Below are 22702 nucleotides of genomic sequence, written 5' to 3'. Positions count from 1 at the left end.
ATCGCCCATGTGCAGCTCTCAATCTTCTTCAAACAGAACAGCAAGAATTCCCTGGGACTGTATCTGTCCTCATCTGGGTCACCTATTAGCAATATCATGACACTGCCATCCAAGCCATCAAAATATTGTTTAAGTTGTTTCATGCAAAGTCAACACAGTCCCCAGGTAAATGTTGATTTCCTCTGTATCAAGTTTAGCTGGAAAACAAAACAATTAATTAAAATAGCAACACACAAGACCTAAACATTATTTATGCCTCTAATTAGCTCATTCTAGTGGGTATTTTAGTCCCTGTCTGGTCAGGACATTAATTATCTTCATAAATACAGCAAAAGTTAAATAATAAGCACCCAGGGCTACAGAACTACTGTAATGTTCAAGCTTAAATGAACATATAAATTTTATTAATGGAGACTATATACAACTCCATATATTATAAATCAAACAAGAAACCTATTTCCATCTTTTAAGGTTGCGATGAAAAAGCTTTACCATTATTGAGAATAATTTTTATTAAGTTTAAAACTCCTTTTTTGCAGTAATGAGACTGTTATGGGGATAATTTAATCTGGTTTGTCATGAGGCACCTCAGCTTGTTAAATAAGTTAATAAATGACTATGCATTAATCAAAGTGACAAAGCTATGAAGAGCAGAGGATGGGAGACAATTCTGGTGATAGTATTAATTAGTATTTAATTAGAAACTTCGGGGCCATAAATAAAAAAATCATGGTACAGACATTTATGCAAATTGCTCTGAAGCTGTGGTGGAGTTAGATTTGCTTTAAAGAACCATCTCTTTTAATATATATACTGTAGACAATGGAGTTGTGCTACCATCACATGGATAGAACTGAGCTATTATATTGTTTTCAATTTGTTCCAATTAGAGACCTCTAAATGTAAATCACTCTTTTGACTCTCCTGATTGAAATGGAAGGTTTCTGAGATTTCTGATGGGAGTTCTTTAAAAAAAAAAAATAAGAGGGCAGGAGGGAGGAATTTAGAGTTTCTGTGCTGCTGCTTTAATTAAGAAGTAGTGCTGCACAATTTTCTAAGAAACAATTGATGACATAATGGAGCAGTTGCAGTTCTATGCACAACAATGTCTTCTATTCATGAGGATGAACAGGGCTGGAGATTTGTTAGTTTTTTGATATTATAGGTCTCATGTGTTGAGAGAGATTTTTTTTAATATAATTATAGTCCTTTTACTTTTTCTCTCAATAAATTGCCCATTTCAAAATGGACAATTTCTGATAACCAAAGAGATAATGTATCATTCTGTTATGTGCTTTCCTAAGGAACACGGCCTTTTTCAGACTTTATTATTTGTTGCATTTATACAGGAAAGGTTATCTACAATAAAACTGCTTTCTCTATTCAACAGTCTATCTCTGTCATGGCTCATTTATGTGTGAACATGACTCACTGAAACCAGCATATCCACAACTGACAAGTGTCAGACCTACAGTTCAATCAGCCTCTTCCTTAAGATAATGCTGAGGGCTTGGTGTTTGAAGTAGTGGGACAATAAAGTGAAGAGAGACAATCAGGGTCAAATTGATCCAATTCCCTGTATATAAAAGGGATTCTGCCTAATAACAGAGGGGTTTTTTTGCTCTCCAAACACATTAGTTCTTAAACAGGGACTTGGCCTTCAAGGAAATCTGTGACTGACACAAAAATGCTAAAAATTTGAAGGTGGTTTGTTTATCAGTTTCTTCTCAAGGCCTTGTATTAAATGTATATATGTCAACCTAAAATACAGATGTTTAAGTGTCGAATTTTTTCACTGATTTTCATGAGTCAGATGAGCCTAATGCTGACACAGAGAACACTTCCCTTTTTTTGTTTTGTATTTGTTTAACAGATGATTTATACACGTTAATACAATTAAGAGAGAAATAAATCAGAGGCAGCTCATTTCAGTGACACTCCAAATTCCCATTGCCAGTATAGCAAATGGAGTTCTTGAATACATTTCTTTATATTAAGTCTCCACAGTACACAGCAGTTAACACAAAGGTTCCCTCAAAATTATCAGCTGCTTCTTCAGTGCAATACATGTCAAGTCTGGAATTTAATATGATATTTTACTGAACTTCCAGAAGATAAAAAAAGCTGAGCAGCAGTCACTAAAGACTCTGGAGAAACCCTGGTACCTTCAAGAACTAAGATACCAAACATCTACACATTTCCCTTGCTCCATCACCTAATTAATAAGCCTCACTAGCTGAACATGAAGATCCATCTTTTTATTTTGCAAGGCTAGCGACAGCTCTACAATTTTTGCTAGTCAGAAAGGTCTTTCTTCTATCAACTAGTCAGCATATTGAATCAACCACAAAAGCAGATTTATTTTGGCCCAGATCCTCAAAGAATTTAGGTATCTACGATGGGAGTTAGGTACCTAAATATCTTTGAGAGTCTGTCCTTTCCCCCATTCTAAAGAATGAAGCAGCGAGCAGACCCAATTTGTATACTATAATCAATGAACTACGTCTTGGCAGATACTATGACCACTTTGCCATTTGCTCTCTGTTGACCTCAGTAAACACGTGGGATCACATATTTGCTATCAATGGGGTGTGGGGTTAGTTGGGGGGGGAGTAATCCAGAGAGACTGATTGTGGATGAGGGTGTGTAGTTGTGATAACATCCTGGCAAAAACACTGTTTGGCTTAACTGGGTACATGGAAGAGATCACAGGGCACCCACAGCCCATGCCAAACCAGTCAGCATGTTTTCAGAGCTCACACCCAATGCAGATATTGTATCAAGATCAGTGGAACTGGAGTCAGAGGCCCATCTTCCCTAACGCAACTGTTATTGCAGAGACACCAGGAAAACAGGGATGCGAGGAGTCAGACTGGAAGCAACTCAGCCACATGGACAGAGTGGTGCACTGTGTTTAATAAAGTTCCACGTGTTCATCTTAACCGGCATTCAGCTCCTCTCTTTGCTAATGAAACAGGGTGGTCGCAACTGAATGATGAGTTCTCTGCTGTGCAGCAGCTGTCAACGTAAGCCATGGAATTCAGTCTGAAGCCCCTCACAGCCCTGGATTTTGCAAACACAAACCTAGCCCAGTGATAGATGTGGTGGATGGAGGAGTTCGAGCTGTTCGCAGATCTGGCCATGGAGGACGACAACAGCAGGAAAGTAAAACTGTTAGTTTACCCTATTGGGGAACAAGGCAGAGAGGTCTGCACCATGCTGAAGCTCAGCACTGCCTCACATCTCACAGCAGTCCTAGAAGCCTCGGGACCTATTGCTCCCCAAAGCAGAATGAAACTGTAGAGTGACACAGGTTTTTCCACTGGAGACCAGTCCAAATGGGAGAGAGATGGACTCTATATTACTGCCTTACATGCACTGGCTGATATATACAGTCACTTGACAAACCCCCTAATTTGGAACAGGATAGTTTGCAACACTTGGGATCACTAGCTGCAGGTGCTCCAGGAAGGCACTCTCATGTTAGATGCTTAGATTTGCAGCATGCAGCAGAAGCCTCAAGAGAAAGGGTGCAAGCCCTCGGAGGCCACCCCCCCTAGAATTACATGCAGTGAAACAACAGCAAAGGAGAGCAAGTGACCAGAGTTCCATACCCAGAGTGAGATGCATCTTTTGTGGGAGTCAACATGAGCGGGTAAAGGACAAGTGCCCTGCACTGGGACAGCACTGCAAGGAATTTTAACTGTGTGTGCAAAAGCAAAAGAAGCTCTCAAAGATTCAGTCAGGCTTGTACAAGTTAGGGATGACACATCAGAGTATGGTGATGTCATCATGACTCTCTCTTTGAGTCTAAGAGCATATCAGGTTCAGGCCATCAGGACAGGAAAGCAACAAGGGACAATACCAACATCTGCATTCAATAACGGTAATAGTGAAACGCCATGAGTGATTTCAGCTGGATAGTGAGACCTCCTGCAATGTGACTCGTTGGGCTCAGTTGGACTCAAAACATATCCATTACAAAGAGCAGTCATGATTTAATAACATACAATGAGACCATAATGCAGCCCATAGGACAATGTGACCTAATATTAACTAACCTGAAAAATAACAGCTGCAGCGGCACAGGAGCCAGCAAACAGAGCTGCCAACAGGGGAGTTTCAGAGGGAGTTCCCAGGGGGAGGTTGCAGGGGAGTCTAAGACAGAGGAACCGACAGGCTAGTTAAGGGAGTGGGTGGTGGTCTGGAGCCTGCTGGGGGTTTGTGTTGTGTTCTGTTCCATGCACTAGCAGGCTTTAGGTGGGAAAGCTATGACTGATACAGAGGTAGCAGTGAAAGACACAATGAGAATGACTGGATGTGGAAGCTGCGGCATGTACATGATCCTGGAGGGGGTGCCTGAAAAGAGTTTTGTCTGCATGAAGTGCCGCCTGATAGAGCTGATGGAAGAAAAGATCCAAGGACTGGAGATGCAGGTGGAAACTCTGGTTGAGTTTAGAAGGGGGGTTGAGCAGATGATGGAGCACAGACACGAGGGGGCTGAAGGGATAAGCTCAGACGTGCAGATGGAAGCAGGACCAAAGAATTCAGAGGAGAGACTGCTGGGGGAGGAAAGTGGACAGTGGAAGCATGTGACTAAGAGAACCAGGCAGAGGAAAAGACCGGTCAGTGAAGGAGAAATAGAACTCAGGAACAGGTTTGCAGAGTTGGAAAATGAAGAAGGGGCACAGCAGGTGGTCGCTGAAGGAGAAAGGGCAAGGAGAAAGAGAAGAGCTGATAGTCCTACAAGAGGAGGGGAGGAGTCAATGGAGGCAACACCAAATATAAGCCCCAGGCGGATTGCAAGGGTGAATAGGAATCGAGAGGACTTGCAGCCAGTAGGTGCGGGGCATAGACCGGAGAATCACACTGTTACCAGGAAAAGGCAGGTCTACATGATTGGAGACTCCTTACTGAGAAGAACAGATAGGCCTGTAACTAGAGCTGATCGGGAGAACAGAAGGGTGTGCTGTCTGCCGGGTGCTAAGATACAGGATGTGAACTTGAGGCTGAAAAGGATACTAGTGGGAGCAGGGAAGAATCCGTTGATTGTCCTTCATGTGGGAACAAATGATACGGCTAGATACTCTCTGGAATGTATCAAGGGAGACTATGCCAGACTGGGGAAGACGCTTAAGGAAATCGAGGCTCAGGTGATCTTCAGTGGGATTCTGCTGGTTCCTAGAGAAGGGCAACAAAGGTGTAACAAGATTATGGCGGTCAACAGATGGCTCAGGCAGTGGTGCTGTAAGGAAGGCTTTGGGATGTACGGCCATTGCGAAGCATTTACGGACAGAAGACTGTTCTCTCGGGATGGACTTCACCTGAGTAAGGAGGGAAATAGACTTCTAGGATGGAGGCTCACCAAACTGATTAAGAGAGCTTTAAACTAGGAATTTGGGGGAGATGGTTGGGAGATGTCCAGGAGATCTCCACGCTGGAATTTAACCTTCAGAGGGAAGTAAACAAAGTAAGAGGGGATATAGCCGTGGACAGAAGAATTGACATAAGGAGGAAGGGTAGTGTAGATAGCAGCCTAACAGGTGATGCTGGTGGTAGAATGTCTCTGACTAATAGGGTAAAGAATGTCAGTGAAGCCAAACGGCAAAATTAAGATGTCTGTACACTAATGCGAGGAGCCTAGGGAACAAAATGGAGGAACTAGAGCTACTGGTGCAGGAAGTGAACCCGGATATTATAGGGATAACAGAAACATGGTGGAATAGTAGTCATGACTGGAGTACAGGTATTGAAGGCTATGTGTTGTTTAGGAAAGACAGAAATAAAGGCAAAGGTGGTGGAGTGGCATTGTACATCAATGAGGAGGTTAACTGTAAAGAAATAAGAAGTGATGGAATGGACAAGACAGAGTCTATGTGGGCAAAAATCACACTGGGAAAGAAAGCTACCAGATCCTCCCCTGAGATAGTGTTGGGGTGTGCTACAGATCACCGGGATCTGATTTGGTTATGGATAGAGACTTCTTTAATGTTTTTAATGAAGTAAACACTAATGGGAAATGTATAATCATGGGAGACTTTAACTTCCCAGATATAGACTGGAGGACAAGTGCTAGCAAGAATAATAGGGCTCAGATTTTTCAGGATGAGATAGCAGATGGATTTCTTCACCAACTAGTTGAAGAACCAACAAGAGGGGATGCCATTTAAGATTTGGTTTTGGTGAGTAGTGAGGACCTCATAGAAGAAATGGTTGTAGGGGAGAACCTTGGTTTGAGTGATCATGAGCTAATTCAGTTCAAACTAGATGGAAAGATAAACAAAAATAGATCTGGGACTAGGGTTTTTGATTTCAAAAGGGCTAACTTTAAAGAATTAAGGAAATTAGTTAGGGAAGTGGATTGCACTGAAGAACTTGTGGATCTAAATGCGGAGGAGGCCTGGAATTACTTTAAGTCACAACTGCAGAAACTATCAGAAGCCTGCATCCCAAGAAAGAGGAAAAAAACATAGGCAGGAGTTGTAGACCAAGCTGGATGAGCAAGCATCTCAGAGAGGTGATTAAGAAAAAGCAGAAAGCCTATAAGGAGTGGAAGAAGGGTGGGATTAGCAAGGAAAGCTACCTTAGTGAGGTCAGAACATGTAGGGATAAAGTGAGAAAGGCTAAAAGCCAAGTAGAGTTGGACCTTGCAAAGGGAATTAAAACCAATAGTAAAAAGTTCTATAGCCATATAAATAAAAAGAAAACGAAGAAAGAAGTGGGACAGCTAAACACTGAGGATGGAATGGAGGTAAAGGATAACCTAGGCATTGCCCAATATCTAAATAAGTACTTTGCCTCAGTCTTTAATAAGGCTGATGAGGAGCTTAGGGATAATGGAAGGATGACAAACGAGAATGAGGATATGGAGGTGTATATTACCACATCTGAGGTAGAAGCCAAACTTGAACAGTTTAATGGGACAAAATCGGAGGGCCCAGACAATCTTCATCCGAGAATATTAAAGGAACCAGCGCATGAAATTGCAAGCCCATTAGCGAGAATTTTTAATGAATCGCTAAACTCGGGTGTTGTACCGTACAACTGGAGAATTGCTAACATAGTTCCTATCTTTAAGAAAGGGAAAAAATATGATCCGAGTAACTATAGGCCTGTTAGTTTTCACATCTGTAGTATGTAAGGTCTTGGAAAAAATTTTGAAGGAGAAAGTAGTTAAGGACATTGAGGTCAACGGTAATTGGGACAAATTACAACATGGTTTTACTAAGGGTAGATCGTGCCAAACCTATCTGATCTCCTTCTTTGAGAAGGTGACAGATTATTTTGACAAAGGAAATGCAGTAGACCTAATTTACCTCGATTTCAGTAAGGCACTTGACACGGTTCCACATGGGGAATTATTAGTTAAATTGGAAAAGATGGGGATCAATATGAAAATTGAAAGGTGGATAAGGAACTGGTTAAAGGGGAGACTACAACGGGTCGTACTGAAGGGTGAACTGTCATGCTGGATGGAGGTTACTAATGGAGTTCCTTAAGGATCAGTTTTGGGATCAATCTTATTTAACCTTTTCATTACTAGCCTTGGCACCAAAAGCGGGAATGTGCTAATAAAGTTTGCGGATGACACAAAGCTGGGGGTTATTGCTAACACGGAGAAGGACCGGGATATCATACAGGAATATCTGGATGACCTTGTAAACTGGAGTAATAGCAGTAGGATGAAATTTAATAGTGAAAAGTGCAAGGTCATGCACTTAGGGATTAATAATAAGAATTTTAGATATACATTGGGGACGCATCAGTTGGAAGCAACAGAGGAGGAGAAGGACCTTGGAGTATTGGTTGATCACAGGATGACTATGAGCTGCCAATGTGATATGGCCGTTAAAAAAGCTAATGCGGTTTTAGGATGCATCAGTCGAGGTATTTCCAGCAAAGATAAGGAGGTGTTAGTACCGTTATATAAGGCACTGGTGAGACCTCACCTGGAATACTGTATGCAGTTCTGGTCTCCCATGTTTAAGAAGGATGAATTCAAACTGGAACAGGTTCAGAGACGGGCTACTAGGATGATCCGAGGAATGGAAAACCTGTCATATGAAAGGAGACTCAAAGAGCTTGGCTTGTTTAGTCTAGCCAAAAGAAGGCCGAGGGGAGATATGCTTGCTCTTTATAAATATATCAGAGGGATTAATATTAGGGAGGGAGAGGAATTATTTAAGATTAGTACCAATGTAGACACAAGAACAAATGGGTATAAACTGGACAGTAGGAAGTTTAGACTTGAAATTAGACAAAGGTTTCTAATCATTAGTGGAGTGAAGTTCTGGAACAGCCTTCCAAGGGGAGTAGTGGGGGCAAAAGACATATCTGGCTTTAAGACTAAGCTTGATAAGTTTATGGAAGGGATGGTATGATGGGATAGCTTAATTTTGGCAATTGATCTTTGATTATCAGCGGATAAGTATGCCCAGTGGTTGGTGATGGGATGTTGGATGGGATGGGATCTGAGTTACTGCAGAGAATTCTTTTCTGAGTGCTGGCTGGTGAGTCTTGCCCACATGCTCAGGGTTTAGCTGATCGCCATATTTGGGGTCGGGAAGGCATTTTCCTCCGGGGCAGATTGGCAGAGGCCCTGGAGGTTTTTCGCCTTCCTCTGCAGCATGGGGCATGGGTCACTTGCTGGTGGATTCTCTGCAGCTTGAGGTCTTCAAACCACAATTTGAAGAGTTCAATAACTCGGTCATAGGTTAGGGGTTTGTTATAGAAGTGGATGGATAGGGTTCTGTGGCCTGCTTTGTGCAGGAGGTCAGACTAGATGATCACATTGGTCCCTTCTGACCCTAAAGTCTATGAGTCTATAACAGTCACTACCCAATAAAGTTTATGATGGAGGATGGTAAGCACCACTGACCCCTCTGGAGGATTACAACCATACAGTACAAGCCATGGATCTGAGCAGAGTGCAGCATCAGAATTCTATAACTGCAGTGCAGGAAGCAATTAGATTCTCATGAACAAGGGAAACAATTTTAAGCATGTTTGGGGATGTTTTCAAAGCGTGCCTCAAAGGAAAGCTGCAACTGGAAGTTGACCCGCAGTGGAACCTATGTGCTTACCATGATAAAAAATTCCAGAGGCACTACATAATCTTGTATGTGAGGAGCTCAAAAGTCTGCAGAGCAGGAGTATCATAGCACCTGTAGAGGCCAGTACAGCCTGGATAAGTGGCTTCTTTACTATCTCCAACATGCTATCAGGCAAATTATTTATCTGCCTAGACCTAAAGTCACTGAATCAATCACTGCAAAGATGCCACCATCCACTGCCCACAATTGATGACATCTTGCCACAACTTTTCAAAGCCTGAAGCTTTATGGTCATTGATGTGACTGATTGCCATATTTGGAGTTGGGAAGGAATTTTCCTCCAGGGCAGATTGGCAGAGGCCCTGGAGGTTTTTCGCCTTCCTCTGCAGCATGGGGCACAGGTCACTTGCTGGAGGATTCTCTGCAGCTTGAGGTCTTCAAACCACAATTTGAGGAGTTCAATAACTCAGACATAGGTTAGGGGTTTGTTACAGGAGTGGGTAGGTGAGATTCTGTGGCCTGCATTGTGCAGGAGGTCAGACTAGATGATCATAATGGTCCCTTCCGACCTTAAAGTCTATGAGTCTATGTGAAAAACAGGTTCTCGCACATAAGCCTGAAGAGTCCAGCATGCTAACAACCTTTGCATCATATTTGGTTGCTACAGGTGGCTGCTCATGCCAATGGGCATGAGCCCAGCACCAAAGAAGACTCACTCAAGTGCTGAAAGGGCGGCACGGGATGCAAAACAATTGCAGATGATACCTTCAGTGTAGGGGAAGGGAGCAATGACTCAGAAGTTGAAGAAGATCATGACAGAAAGTGACAAGCTTTTCTACACCAATGCAGGAACGAGAACAACCCAGAAAAATGAGATTCAAAAAGCATAAGGTGACCATATGTTAGCCATGTACTTACAGCAGAGGAATTGAAATCAGATCCCAACAAAATCAGAGCAGTCAGTAACATGCCAGCTCTGGATGTGACAGGGATACAGAGCATTATATGAATGAAAATTTTTCTTTCCAAGTTCTGTCCGCACCTGGCTGCTGTAGCAGAACCCATATGTCAGCTCACAAGGCAGGATCTTGAGTGAGACTGGGCAGCTTCCCAACAGGAAACATTTGACACACTGAAACAGATGATAATGGATGCCCCTGCCCTGCAGTACTACCAGCCAAGTCAGCCACTGACACTCCAGTATGATGCATCGGAGAAAGGATTGGGTGTAGTTCTTTTGCAAGAGCAGCTGGTTGTTTATGCCAGCAGAGCCCTGTCAGTGCCTGACCAGGAGTACACCCAAACACCCTATCATAACCTTAGTCCCAGATTTGGACCTTAGCGTCCAAAATATGGGGGTTAGCATGAAAACCTCCAAGCTTAGTTACCAGCTTGGACCTGGTACTTGCTGCCACCACCCAAAAAATTAGAGTGTTTTGGGGCACTCTGGTCCCCCTGAAAAAGCCTTCCCTGGGGACCCCAAGACCCAAATCCCTTGAGTCTCACAACAAAGGGAAATAATCCTTTTTCCCTTTCCCCCTCCAGGTGCTCCTGGAGAGATACACAGACACAAGCTCTGTGAATCCAAACAGAGTGACTCCCCCTCTCCGTTCCCAGTCCTGGAAACAAAAAACACTTTCCTCTTTACCCAGAGGAAATGCAAAATCAGGCTAGCAAATTCAACACACACAGATCTCCCCCTGATTTCTTCCTCCCACCAATTCCCTGGTGAGTATAGACTCAATTTCCCTGAAATTTCCCAGAAAAGAAAACTCCAACAGGTCTTAAAAGAAAGCTTTATATAAAAAGAAAGAAAAATACATACAAATGGTCTCTCTGTATTAAGGTGACGAAATACAGGGTCAATTGCTTAGAAGAATATTGAATAAACAGCCTTATTCAAAAAGAATACAAATCAAAGCACTCCAGCACTTATATTCATGCAAATACCAAAGAAAAGAAACCATATAACTTACTATCTGATCTCTTTGTCCTTACACTTAGAAACAGAAGATTAGAAAACAGAAACTACTTCTCCAAAGCTCAGAGAAAGCAGGCAGACAGAAAACAAAGACTTAGACACAAACTTCCCTCCACCCAGAGTTGAAAAAAATCCGGTTTCCTGATTGGTCCTCTGGTCAGGTGCTTCAGGTGAAAGAGACATTAACCCTTACCTATCTGTTTATGACACGCCCCCCAAATTGCAGACAGTGGGGAAGCTCACTGGCGGCGATTTCCTTCTAGAACTTTAAAATAAACAGATTAATACAACACATGCACCTTTACATATACCACTAAGTATATAACTAACAGACTTCTACATTTTAAGAACACTTTTTAACTACTGAATTCTGGGAAACTCTCACGGGAGAGAGCATCAGCTACTTTGTTAGAAGCTCCTGTGATGTGTTGAATTTCAAAATCAAAACCTTGGAGAGCTAAACTCCAACGAAGAAGTTTCTTGTTGTTCCCCTTGGCAGTATGAAGCCACTTTGGTGCAGCATGGTCAGTTTGTAGTTGGAACCGCCGTTCCCAAACAGCTTTTCCAGGGCGTACACAATGGCATAGCATTCCTTTTCACTGACTGACCAGTGACTTTCCCTCTCATACAGTTTCTTGCTGAGAAACACGACAGGATGGAAGTTGTGATCTGTTGCTTCCTGCATGAGCACTGCTCCTATACCAAGCTCAGATGCATCCGTGGTTACTAGGAATGGCTTGTCAAAGTCCGGGGCCCTGAGCACAGGGTCAGACATGAGCGTTGCCTTAAGTTGGGTAAAGGCCTTTTGACACTCATCAGTTCACTTAACTGCATTTGGCTGGGTCTTTTTGGTCAGGTCGGTCAGTGGGGCAGCGATTTGGCTGTAGTGTGGTACAAATCGCCTGTAGTATCCGGCCAAGCCTAAGAAGGATTGGACCTGCTTCTTGGACCGTGGGACAGGCCACTTTTGGATAGCATCCACCTTGGCCTGTAGGGGGTTTATGGTTCCTCGACCCACCTGGTGCCCCAGGTAAGTCACTCTGTTTTGGCCTATTTGACACTTTTTGGCCTTAACAGTTAGTCCTGCCTGCCTGATGCGCTCAAAGACCTTTTCCAGCTGTAGTAGGTGTTCGGGCCAGGAGTCTGAAAAAATGGCCACATCATCGAGGTAGGCAACTGCAAATTCTCCCAGTCCAGCTAGTAGACCATCTACCAGCCTCTGGAAGGTGGCGGGTGCATTTCGAAGGCCGAAAGGAAGGACATTGAATTTATACACCCCCGCATGGGTGACGAATGCTGACCTCTCCTTGGCAGGTTCATCTAGCGGTACTTGCCAGTACCCCTTGGTTAAGTCTATTGTAGAGATGAACTGGGCACGTCCCAACTTCTTCAATAGCTCATCGGTGCGTGGCATTGGATAGTTGTCCGGACGAGTTACAGCATTTAGCTTACGGTAGTCCACGCAAAAGCGTATTTCCCCATCTGGTTTGGGTACCAGAACCACTGGAGATGCCCATGCACTGGTAGATGAGCGGATTATACCCATTTGTAGCATGTTCTGGATCTCCTGTTCTATAGCAGCTTGGGCATGAGGAGACACCCGGTAGGGTGGGGTTCTGATTGGGTGAGCATTACCTGTATCAATGGAGTGGTATGCCCGTTCAGTCCATCCTGGGGTGGCTGAGAACAATGGGGCGAAGCTAGTGCACAGCTCCTTGATTTGTCGCCGCTGCAGACGTTCCAGGGTGGTTGAGAGGTTCACCTCTTGCACGCCACCGTCTTTTTTCCCGTCGTAGTAGACACCGTCAGGCCACTCAGCATCATCTCCCTGGACTGTAAACTGACAAACCTGTAAGTCTCTGGAATAGAAAGGCTTGAGAGAATTAACATGGTACACTTTAGGCTTTAGTGAGGAATTGGGAAATACTATGGGGTAGTTTACAGTTTCCAGGCGCTCTTGGACCGTGAATGGCCCTTCCCATGATGCTTCCATCTTATGGGCCTGTTGCGCCTTCAAGACCATAACCTGGTCTCCTACCTTGAAATAATGTTCTCTGGCATGTCTGTCATACCAGGCCTTTTGCTCTTCCTGAGCATCCTTTAGGTTCTCTCTAGCAAGGGCTAAAGAGTGTGGGAGGGTGCTTTGTAGGTTGCTTTCAAAGTCCAGAATGTTAGTTCCTGGAGAAGGCGTAAACCCCTCCCATTGCTGCTTCACCAACTGTAATGGCCCCTTAACCTCGTGACCATACACAAGTTCAAACGGTGAAAACCCTAAACTGGGATGTGGTACAGCCCTGTAGGCAAACAGCAACTGCTGCAACACTAGGTCCCAATTATTGGAGAATTCGTTGATGAATTTTCGTATCATGGCCCCCAAAGTTCCATTGAACCTTTCCACCAGGCCATTGGTTTGATGGTGGTACGGGGTGGCAACCAAGTGATTCACCCCATGAGTTTCCCACAGTTTTTCCATGGTCCCTGCCAGGAAATTAGACCCTGAATCTGTAAGGATGTCGGAGGGCCAACCTACCCTGGCAAAGATGTCTGTTAAGGCCAGGCACACAGTGTTAGCCCTGGTGTTGCCTAGAGCTACTGCTTCTGGCCATCGGGTAGCAAAGTCCACTAAAGTCAGTACGTACTGCTTTCCTCTGGGCGTCTTTTTTGGGAAAGGGCCCAGAATATCCACAGCTACTGGCTGAAATGGGACCTCAATTATGGGGAGTGGCTGGAGAGGGGCCTTGACCTGGTCTTGAGGCTTTCCACTCTTTGGCATACCTCACAAGACCGGACATACTTGGCAACATCCTTGCCCATCCCCTCCCAGTGGAAGGACTTCCCCAACCGGTCCTTGGTTCTGTTCACCCCAGCATGGCCACTGGGATGATCATGGGCTAAGCTTAAGAGCTTCCCCCGGTACTTAGTTGGAACCACCAACTGTTTTTGCGGCTGCCATTCTTCCCGGTGTCCACCAGAAAGAATTTCCTTGTATAAAAGTCCTTGGTCTATAACAAACCGGGATCGATTAGAAGAGCTGAGAGGCGGTGGGGTGCTCTGTGCCGCCGCTCACGCTTTCTGAAGGCTGTCATCTGCTTCCTGCTCAGTCTGGAACTGTTCCCTTGAGGCTGGGGTCACCAGTTCTTCCTCAGATTGTGGACTTGGGCTTGGTCCCTCTGGAAGTGATGTAGGTGATGGGGTTGTTTCCGTTGCTGGTGAACCGCTCTCCGCTGGTGCACCTGAGGGTATTTCAGGCTCTGGCTGAGCCTTTTGGGTATGGCTGTCTTTTGCTTCTGCCAGTTCTGGCTCGCTGGCACCCCCTGGAGGCGTTGAGTTTGAAGATGTGGTTGCACTTGCTGGTGCTGGTTGCTGTTCCAGTTCCGGGCCTGGGACTGGAGATGCTGTGGCTGTTTCAGTGGTAGGCAGGGAATTCGAGTCCACTACCTCTGTCTGGGCCTCTGTGGACGGCTCAGGAACAGGAATGGGTCTGGAAGCTTGCCTGGTTTGGCTACGTGTAACCATTCCCACTCTCTTGGCCCGCTTCACCTGGTTGGCCAAGTCTTCCCCCAGTAGCATGGGGATAGGATAATTGTCATAGACTGCAAAAGTCCACATTCCTGACCAGCCTTTGTACTGGACAGGCAGTTCAGCTGTAGGCAAGTCTACAGCTTGTGACATGAAGGGGTAAATTGTAACTTTGGCCTTTGGGTTGATGAATTTGGGGTCAACGAAGGATTGGTGGATAGCTGACACTTGTGCCCCCGTGTCTCTCCACGCAGTAACCTTCTTTTCGCCCACTCTCAAATTTTCCCTTCGCTCCAAGGGTATTTGAGAGGCATCTGGGCCTGGGGATCTTTGGTGTGATGGTGGTGTAATGAATTGCACTCGCATGGTGTTCTTGGGACAGTTGGCCTTGATATGTCCCAGTTCATTACACTTAAAGCATCTTCCATCTGATGGGTCACTGGGCCGAGGTGAGTTACTGGAGACTGGAGAGGTGGAAGAGTAGGGTGTCTGTGGCTTTACTTGGGTGGTATGTGGGGTCTTTGGCTGTCCTCGGTTGTAAGGTTTATGGTCTGTGTGCCCCCTGGGGTAATCGTTCCCCTTGACAGTAGCTTTCTTGCTTTCTGCCAGTTCCATCCATTTGGCTCCAATCTCCCCCGCCTCAGCGAGATCTTTGGGTTTTCCATCTTGTATGTACCGTGTGATGTCTTCAGGAACACCATCCAAGAACTGCTCCATTTGTATGAGGAGGTGCAGTTCTTCCAAGGTTTGAACGTTGTTTCCTGTTATCCAGGCCTCATAGTTTTTTGCAATGTAGTAGGCGTGTTTGGGAAATGACACCTCTGGTTTCCACTTTTGGGTTCTGAAGCGCCGACGGGCATGATCTGGGGTTATCCCCATTCTGTATCTGGCCTTGGTTTGAAAAAGTTTATAGTCATTCATTTGCTGCTTAGGCATTTCAGCTGCCACCTCTGCTAAAGGTCCACTGAGCTGTGACCTTAATTCTACCATGTACTGGTCTTCGGGGATGCTGTACCCAAGACAGGCTCTTTCAAAATTTTCCAAGAAGGCCTCGGTGTCATCACCTGCCTTGTAGGTGGGAAATTTCCTGTGCTGTGGAGCAATAATTGGCGCCGGGTTGTTAGGGTTGGCTGGCACATGCAGCCCAGCTTTTGCCAAGTCCAGTTCATGTTTTCTCTGTTTTTCCTTCTCTTCATTCTCTTTTTGTTGTTTTTCCATTTCTTTTTGTTGTTTTTCCATTTCTCGGCGGTGGGCCAACTCTTCTTCTGCTTGTTTCCTTCGGTGGGCCACCTCTTCTTCTTCTAGTTTTCTTTTGTGTGCTGCCTCTTTGGCTGCCTGTTCTCTTTGGAAGGCTGCCAGTTTGATGCTTTCTTCCTTTTCTTTCAGCTCCATCTCTTTTTGTTTTATTTCTAGTTCCTGTTTGTGTTTTTCCATCTCTCGCCTGTGTTCAGCTTCTTTGATTTGTTCTTCGGCCTCAATTTTTGCCTTAGAAGTCATGGTTCCTGTTTTCTTGTGTTGGGGTGCCCTCCGTGTTTATCTTCTGAACTGCAGGTTCTCTGTTGCCTCCTGAAGTCTGCCTAGCAACAGTGCCTTTAGCTAATTTTCAATGTTAAGTAAACCTGAAAAACCACTTTATTTGCATGTATATAGTGCTGGTAATGACTCCTAATGGGAGTGCTATTGCAGGACAAAAGACCTGTAACAGCTCCTTAATGGCTTCTTGCTTAACATGCAAGCCACAAACTGCCAGAGAGAGCAGAAAAAAAAATTCTCTCTGGTTCCCTTTTAAAACCAAACTGTTTCTCTCTGCTAAAAAGCCCTTAGCAGAGAAGAGAAAAATATAATATTCCTACTGCCTTCTGGATTCTGTCTATATCCCACCGCTACCACCATATCATAACCTTAGTCCCAGATTTGGACCTTAGCGTCCAAAATATGGGGGTTAGCATGAAAACCTCCAAGCTTAGTTACCAGCTTGGACCTGGTACTTGCTGCCACCACCCAAAAAATTAGAGTGTTTTGGGGCACTCTGGTCCCCCTGAAAAAGCCTTCCCTGGGGACCCCAAGACCCAAATCCCTTGAGTCTCACAACAAAGGGAAATAATCCTTTTTCCCTTTCCCCCTCCAGGTGCTCCTGGAGAGATACACAGACACAAGCTCTGTGAATCCAAACAGAGTGACTCCCCCTCTCCGTTCCCAGTCCTGGAAACAAAAAACACTTTCCTCTTTACCCAGAGGAAATGCAAAATCAGGCTAGCAAATTCAACACACACAGATCTCCCCCTGATTTCTTCCTCCCACCAATTCTCTGGTGAGTATAGACTCAATTTCCCTGAAATTTCCCAGAAAAGAAAACTCCAACAGGTCTTAAAAGAAAGCTTTATATAAAAAGAAAGAAAAATACATACAAATGGTCTCTCTGTATTAAGGTGACGAAATACAGGGTCAATTGCTTAAAAGAATATTGAATAAACAGCCTTATTCAAAAAGAATACAAATCAAAGCACTCCAGCACTTATATTCATGCAAATACCAAAGAAAAGAAACCATATAACTTACTATCTGATCTCTTTGTCCTTACACTTAGAAACAGAAGATTAGAAAACAGAAACTACTTCTCCAAAGCTCAGAGAAAGCAGGCAGACAGAAAACAAAGACTTAGACACAAACTTCCCTCCACCCAGAGTTGAAAAAAATCCGGTTTCCTGATTGGTCCTCTGGTCAGGTGCTTCAGGTGAAAGAGACATTAACCCTTAGCTATCTGTTTATGACACACCCAAACAGAAAAAGAGCTTCTGACTGTGGTATGTGGAGTGGGGCAATTCCAGTGGTTGTATGGCCGCCCAGTAATACTGCAATCAGACCACAAGCCTTCAGAGATACAGTGATCATCATAATGGAGAGCCAGAGAGCCATCTAGACACCAACCTCACAGGAAAGGAGGAGACTTCACACAGAGATAGTTTGCTCGACTCAAAGACAGGTGACAGAGAGGTCACTCCGGGTGTGGTCACCTGTTCAAAAGAGACCAAACAATCTCAAAGCCTATGTGACCAGCTTAGTCTGTAGTAAAGACAATACTCCCATTCAGCTATGTGTTAGCAACCCCTGGGTGAAGGCACACAGGGTAGTGACCTGGGCTTCAGCTATTGTTTTTTAATGTTTACATTAAAATGTTCATAAAGTAGGGAAGATGGAGCATGATCAGTGGAACTGCAGTCAGAGTTCCCATGGTCCCTGGACTTGTGTCATGGTATAATTCCCCACTCTGAACCTTAGCGTCCAAAAGATGAGGTACCAGCATGAATTCCTCTAAGCTCAATTACCAGCTTAGAACCTGTAGCGCTGCCACCAACCAGGAATTCCAGTGCCTGGTACACTCTGGTCCCCACAAAACCTTGCCCGGGGACCCCCAAGACCCAGACCCTCTGGATCTTAACACAAGGAAAGTAAACCCTTTCCCTCACCGTTGCCTCTCCCAGGCTTCCCCTCCCTGGGTTACCCTGGAAGATCACTGTGTGATTCAAACTCCTTGAATCACAAAACAGAGAGGACAATTCACCTTCCTCCCTCCTTCTCTTTCCCCCTCCCAGACTCTTCCTGAGAGAAAGTAATCCTGGCACAGAGAGAAATCAGCCTCTCTCTCCCTCTTCCCTCCTTTCTCCCCACCAATTCCCTGGTGAATCCAGACCCAGTCCCCTGGGGTCTCACCAGAATAAAAAAACAATTAGGTTCTTAAACAAGAAAAGCTTTTAATTAAAGAAAGAAAAAACAGTAAAAGTTATCTTTGTAAATTAAAAAAAAATGGAATAGGTACAGGGTGTTTCAGCTATAGACACTGGGAACACCCTCCCAGCCTAAGTATACAAGTACAAATTAAAATCTTTTCAGCAAAATACCAATTTGAACTTCTTCCAACCAAATACACATTTGCAAATAAAGAAAACAACCATAAGCCTAACTCGCTTTATCTACCTAGTACTCACTAGTTTGAACTTATAAGAGCCTGTATTGGAGAGAAACCTGGTTGCACATCTGATCCCTCTGAGCCCCCAGAGTGAACAACCACCAAACACTAACAGCACACACAAAAACTTCCCTCCCTCAAGATTTGAAAGTATCCTGTCCTCTGATTGGTCCTCTGGTCAGGTGACAGCCAGGCTTACTGAACTTGTTAACCCTTTATAGTCAAAGAGATATAAAGTACTTCTGTGCTATTAACTTTTCTTATCTGTTTATGACAACTTGTATTGAGGGGATACCAGGAGAACAATGTGAGGAGTGGACTGAAAGCAATGCATGCATATGGACAGAGCAGTGCACAGGCATTAATTAAGTTCCACTTAATCTGCATTCAGCTTCACTCTGTTAATGAAACAGTTAGGTTTACACTCCAAAGGGACTTACCTGGGAGGGCCTTTCATGTATTTGCTGTGACTTGCCCTTCACATCTCTGTGCTGCCAGCAACCCCCCTTTCCACCCTCCCTCTGTGTCTGTATTCAAGATCCCTTGCCAGCAGTTAGCTCCTGCTGGGTCCTCATCTTGACTGGAAGGTAGATAGTTTTCTGCTTATTTCGTCTCTGCTCTCCAATGCACATTGAGCACCCAGTGTACTGAAATCTGCTTCCAGGGTTAAGGCATAGTCCTGCTGCTGGGACATAGGCCTGCAGCTCATCCATGCAGTGCAGCATGAGAATGACATCAGTTCCTCTATGAATTGAAGAAACTAGGTTGCCAGCCCTGGCACCACAGTAGATAAGACACCAGGGAGCAATGAGGGGAAAAGAAAGAAGAGTGAGGAGCAAGAGGGAGCATGTGCTCTTCCTGAAGAGGTTGCTTGCTCCCACTGTTAGGCGAGCTGCTCGGCTCTCCTTTCAGCCCAACCCTGGCACATTAACTCCCTATACAGTCAGCGGTGACTCACCTTCTTCACAGGAGCATGCTCAGACTCTTCTGTAGCTAAGCACAGGTCAACAGAGCACCATCATCATCATCTAGATCATGTGGCACCAAAAACTGGGGCCCTCCAGCAGGCCTCAGGCCTCACACACCCCTGTTGAGCTCAAACCAAAAGGAGTGGGCATGTATGAGAGTGTATTGAGTTCTTCTCTATATCCTTTGCATGCAAGGATTGTGGGGAACATCTACCTTTATTTTCCATGTTTTTTAGTGTAATTTACACATTGAGTGAGGTGGCCTCTGTGAAAGAGGTTTGGTGGTCTCAGTCCAGTTCCCAGTGGACAAGGACCTACACCACAGAGACTACCATCACCTCACAATTTGCAGTTTCAGAAAAAAAGAGGCCAAAAATGGAATGGACACTGAGACTGAACCATCATGTCTCCTTTGGAGGTGCTCCCTCCAAATTACAGCTGAGCCTGGTTGGCAGGGCTATGTAAGGCAAGGTTACTGTTTAAGTGCCAACTGTGTACTCAATGGTCTACAAATTACAGAGAAAGAGATGCAATAACTAAAGGTCCCTGTCCTGCATTGTGATCTGTGCAGCTAGAATTCTGCTCCCACATGGATCACAATACAGGCTTGAAGCCTGGACAGTCACATGGACAGACCCAGAGGAAGATTCTATTATTATTCTATATTATTACTACCCTCTCATCTTAAATTGGATCATAAGGTCCTTGGGACAAAGACTGACATTTTAGTAAGTGTTTGTGCAGTACCTACCACAAAGGGGCCCTGACAGGGGCCTCTAGACACTGCCGCAATACAACAACAAATAGTTGTGATAATAAAGCACCGGCAATGTGCTTAGCCCTGCTCAGGACACAAAATGAAGAAAATCCCAGCCCTAAAGATCTTACAAGCTGTAGACAGCAATGGAGCCCTGAACATAGCAGAAGTCGGGAGGAAGGAAGAGCAGAGTTACTTTGTTGAGCGTTAATATCTGTTTTATAACAGAGCGGTAGCCATGTATGTTGCTTTTTACAGATCCAGACTAAGAGTCCTGTGGCACCTTATAGACTAACAAATGTGTTGAACATAAGCTTTCGTGGGTGAATACCCACTTCGTCAGACAAAAGCTTATGCTCCGATACGCTTGTTTGTCTATAAGAAACCGCAGGACTCTTTGTTGCTCTTTAAATATCTGTTTTGAGTCACTTCTTGTGGCCGTTTTGTGGAGGAAAGGAGTATTAATGAGGGATTTAAATGCTGCAATGGTGGTTTCTTAGTGAATCAGGCTTGGGGAGAGTTCCATGCATATGGGAGTGCCATGGAAAGAAACAGAGAGGGGAATGGGAAAAAATGAATGGATTTAGAGGTTGGTATACCTGGCTGAGCGTGTGTGCATGGGGCAATGCAGTTAGAAATAGATTCAGAGATGTTTTTAAACTTAGAATGGGTGGATATTTTTGTTGATATGTGTTAATGGCTACGGGCTTCCACTCTACAGTTCTATAGATAATCAGAGGATTTCAATCTTCAGAGTCCAGTCTGGTCCTGTTTATCGGCACTAAATTCACATGTGATATCTCTTTGAAAAACTGAATTATGCTGATATCTAATAGAGAGGCCTACTGCAAACATACATTGTAATGTCAGTCCCATTTGTATTCTAGAAACTTAAAACAATGAGCCAAATTATTCCCTGATGCAACGCCACTGAAGTCAATGAATAGTTTTTGGCTCAATGACTTAAACACTAATTGTGGCACACACTGTATTTAATAGAATTGGGAAGTAGTAACTATCACCTACACAATAAATAGAATGTGTATGCCATTAACAATGTAGAGTTCCTAATAGAATACCGTATATTGGAAAACTACATTTGTACCATTTATCACTATCATGTGCTGCTAACACTATATTTATAAAACTGCACAAAATTTCCAGATTACAACAGGGTAAAATAAATAAAGTGCACCAACAATCACCTCTTATACCTTGTTTCCATGAATTTCGTGATTAGGTAATAAGACAGGAAGGATTCATATTTCTGAATAGTGCAGGCCCTCGGTGGTGTTATAAAAACCTGAAGCCAACAGAAAAGTGGTTATACCCATTTAAGAACTGCAACACTTACCCAGAAATGAACTGCAAAGGGAGTGTTTTATTTCTGTTATTAATAGAACTGATCAAATTAGCTGTCTGAATAAACTACCTGATAAATGTAGTCCTGTTTTCTGTTTGTGAAACATTCATGAACAGATTTTGGCCAGTGCATTGGGGCCTTGATTTCAAATAATTTTTGTACTTATTTCTTTGTTAAATCAGTTTGTTAAACAGTTATATCAGTTTCTGGGTTGTTCAGAAACCTCACTTTGTCTATTCACTGTTCATGATATCTAATTGGTCACCTACACAATATCACATAGGATTGTTTCTGCTTCCTTACTGAAACTTTTTAAACAAGAGAATAATGATTGTCTTGTTTGTATGCCAATACCTTCTTCACATGTGAGTACAGATGTTCAGAGTAGCCATTTCCCCAAACACTATTGGGAATGAAAACCCTTCTGCATAAACATTAGCAAATAGAGACTAGAAAGGGTCAGGAACACAGGTGAACCAAGCAGCTGTTTGGATCTCGAGGGAATCTCATGAACATTGTTTTACAATAGCCAGTTTTAAATACAACAAGAGAAAAAAAAATTATCCATACAAATAATGCATACCTTTTTCTGTGCAGGATGTAACTTTATTGATAGTTTATCCAAAAGGTCTACTTGCATCCACAATACCAGAAGCCATTTCAGAATATGCTGGAAATTGATTAGCTTTCTTTTTTAAAATAAGTTGTATTAAGGGCAGAAAGCCTGCTGTGGGGCATGTAACCACTCTTGGAGTGTATGCCATTCCTTTCCACTTGTTAGCTTGGGCTTTGATGGCCTCCATACTTGGTTTCATTTTTATTGCAGTATTTAAAACCCCCAACTGGAGTAGTCACATAGTGATTTTTTAAAAAGAAAACCAAGAGCCAGGAAGGTCTTTCTGCATGTGTGCTTCTACTCACTCAAATGATGGAAAGACAGCTGTTTTTTTATTTTATTTTATTTTTTAACTTTTTTTCCATTGTCATCCAGAAGTTTGAGTTAACCAGGCCTCGTTAACTTCTCTGGACAAGAAATCAGATGATTTGAGACGAAGAGAGAAGAAAAATGAAAGCCATTCTAATATCAGACTCAG

This window comes from Gopherus flavomarginatus, chromosome 3 (genome assembly GCF_025201925.1).
Source record: "Gopherus flavomarginatus isolate rGopFla2 chromosome 3, rGopFla2.mat.asm, whole genome shotgun sequence".
Taxonomy (NCBI): Eukaryota; Metazoa; Chordata; order Testudines; family Testudinidae; genus Gopherus; species Gopherus flavomarginatus.
This window is presented reverse-complemented; position numbering follows the sequence as displayed.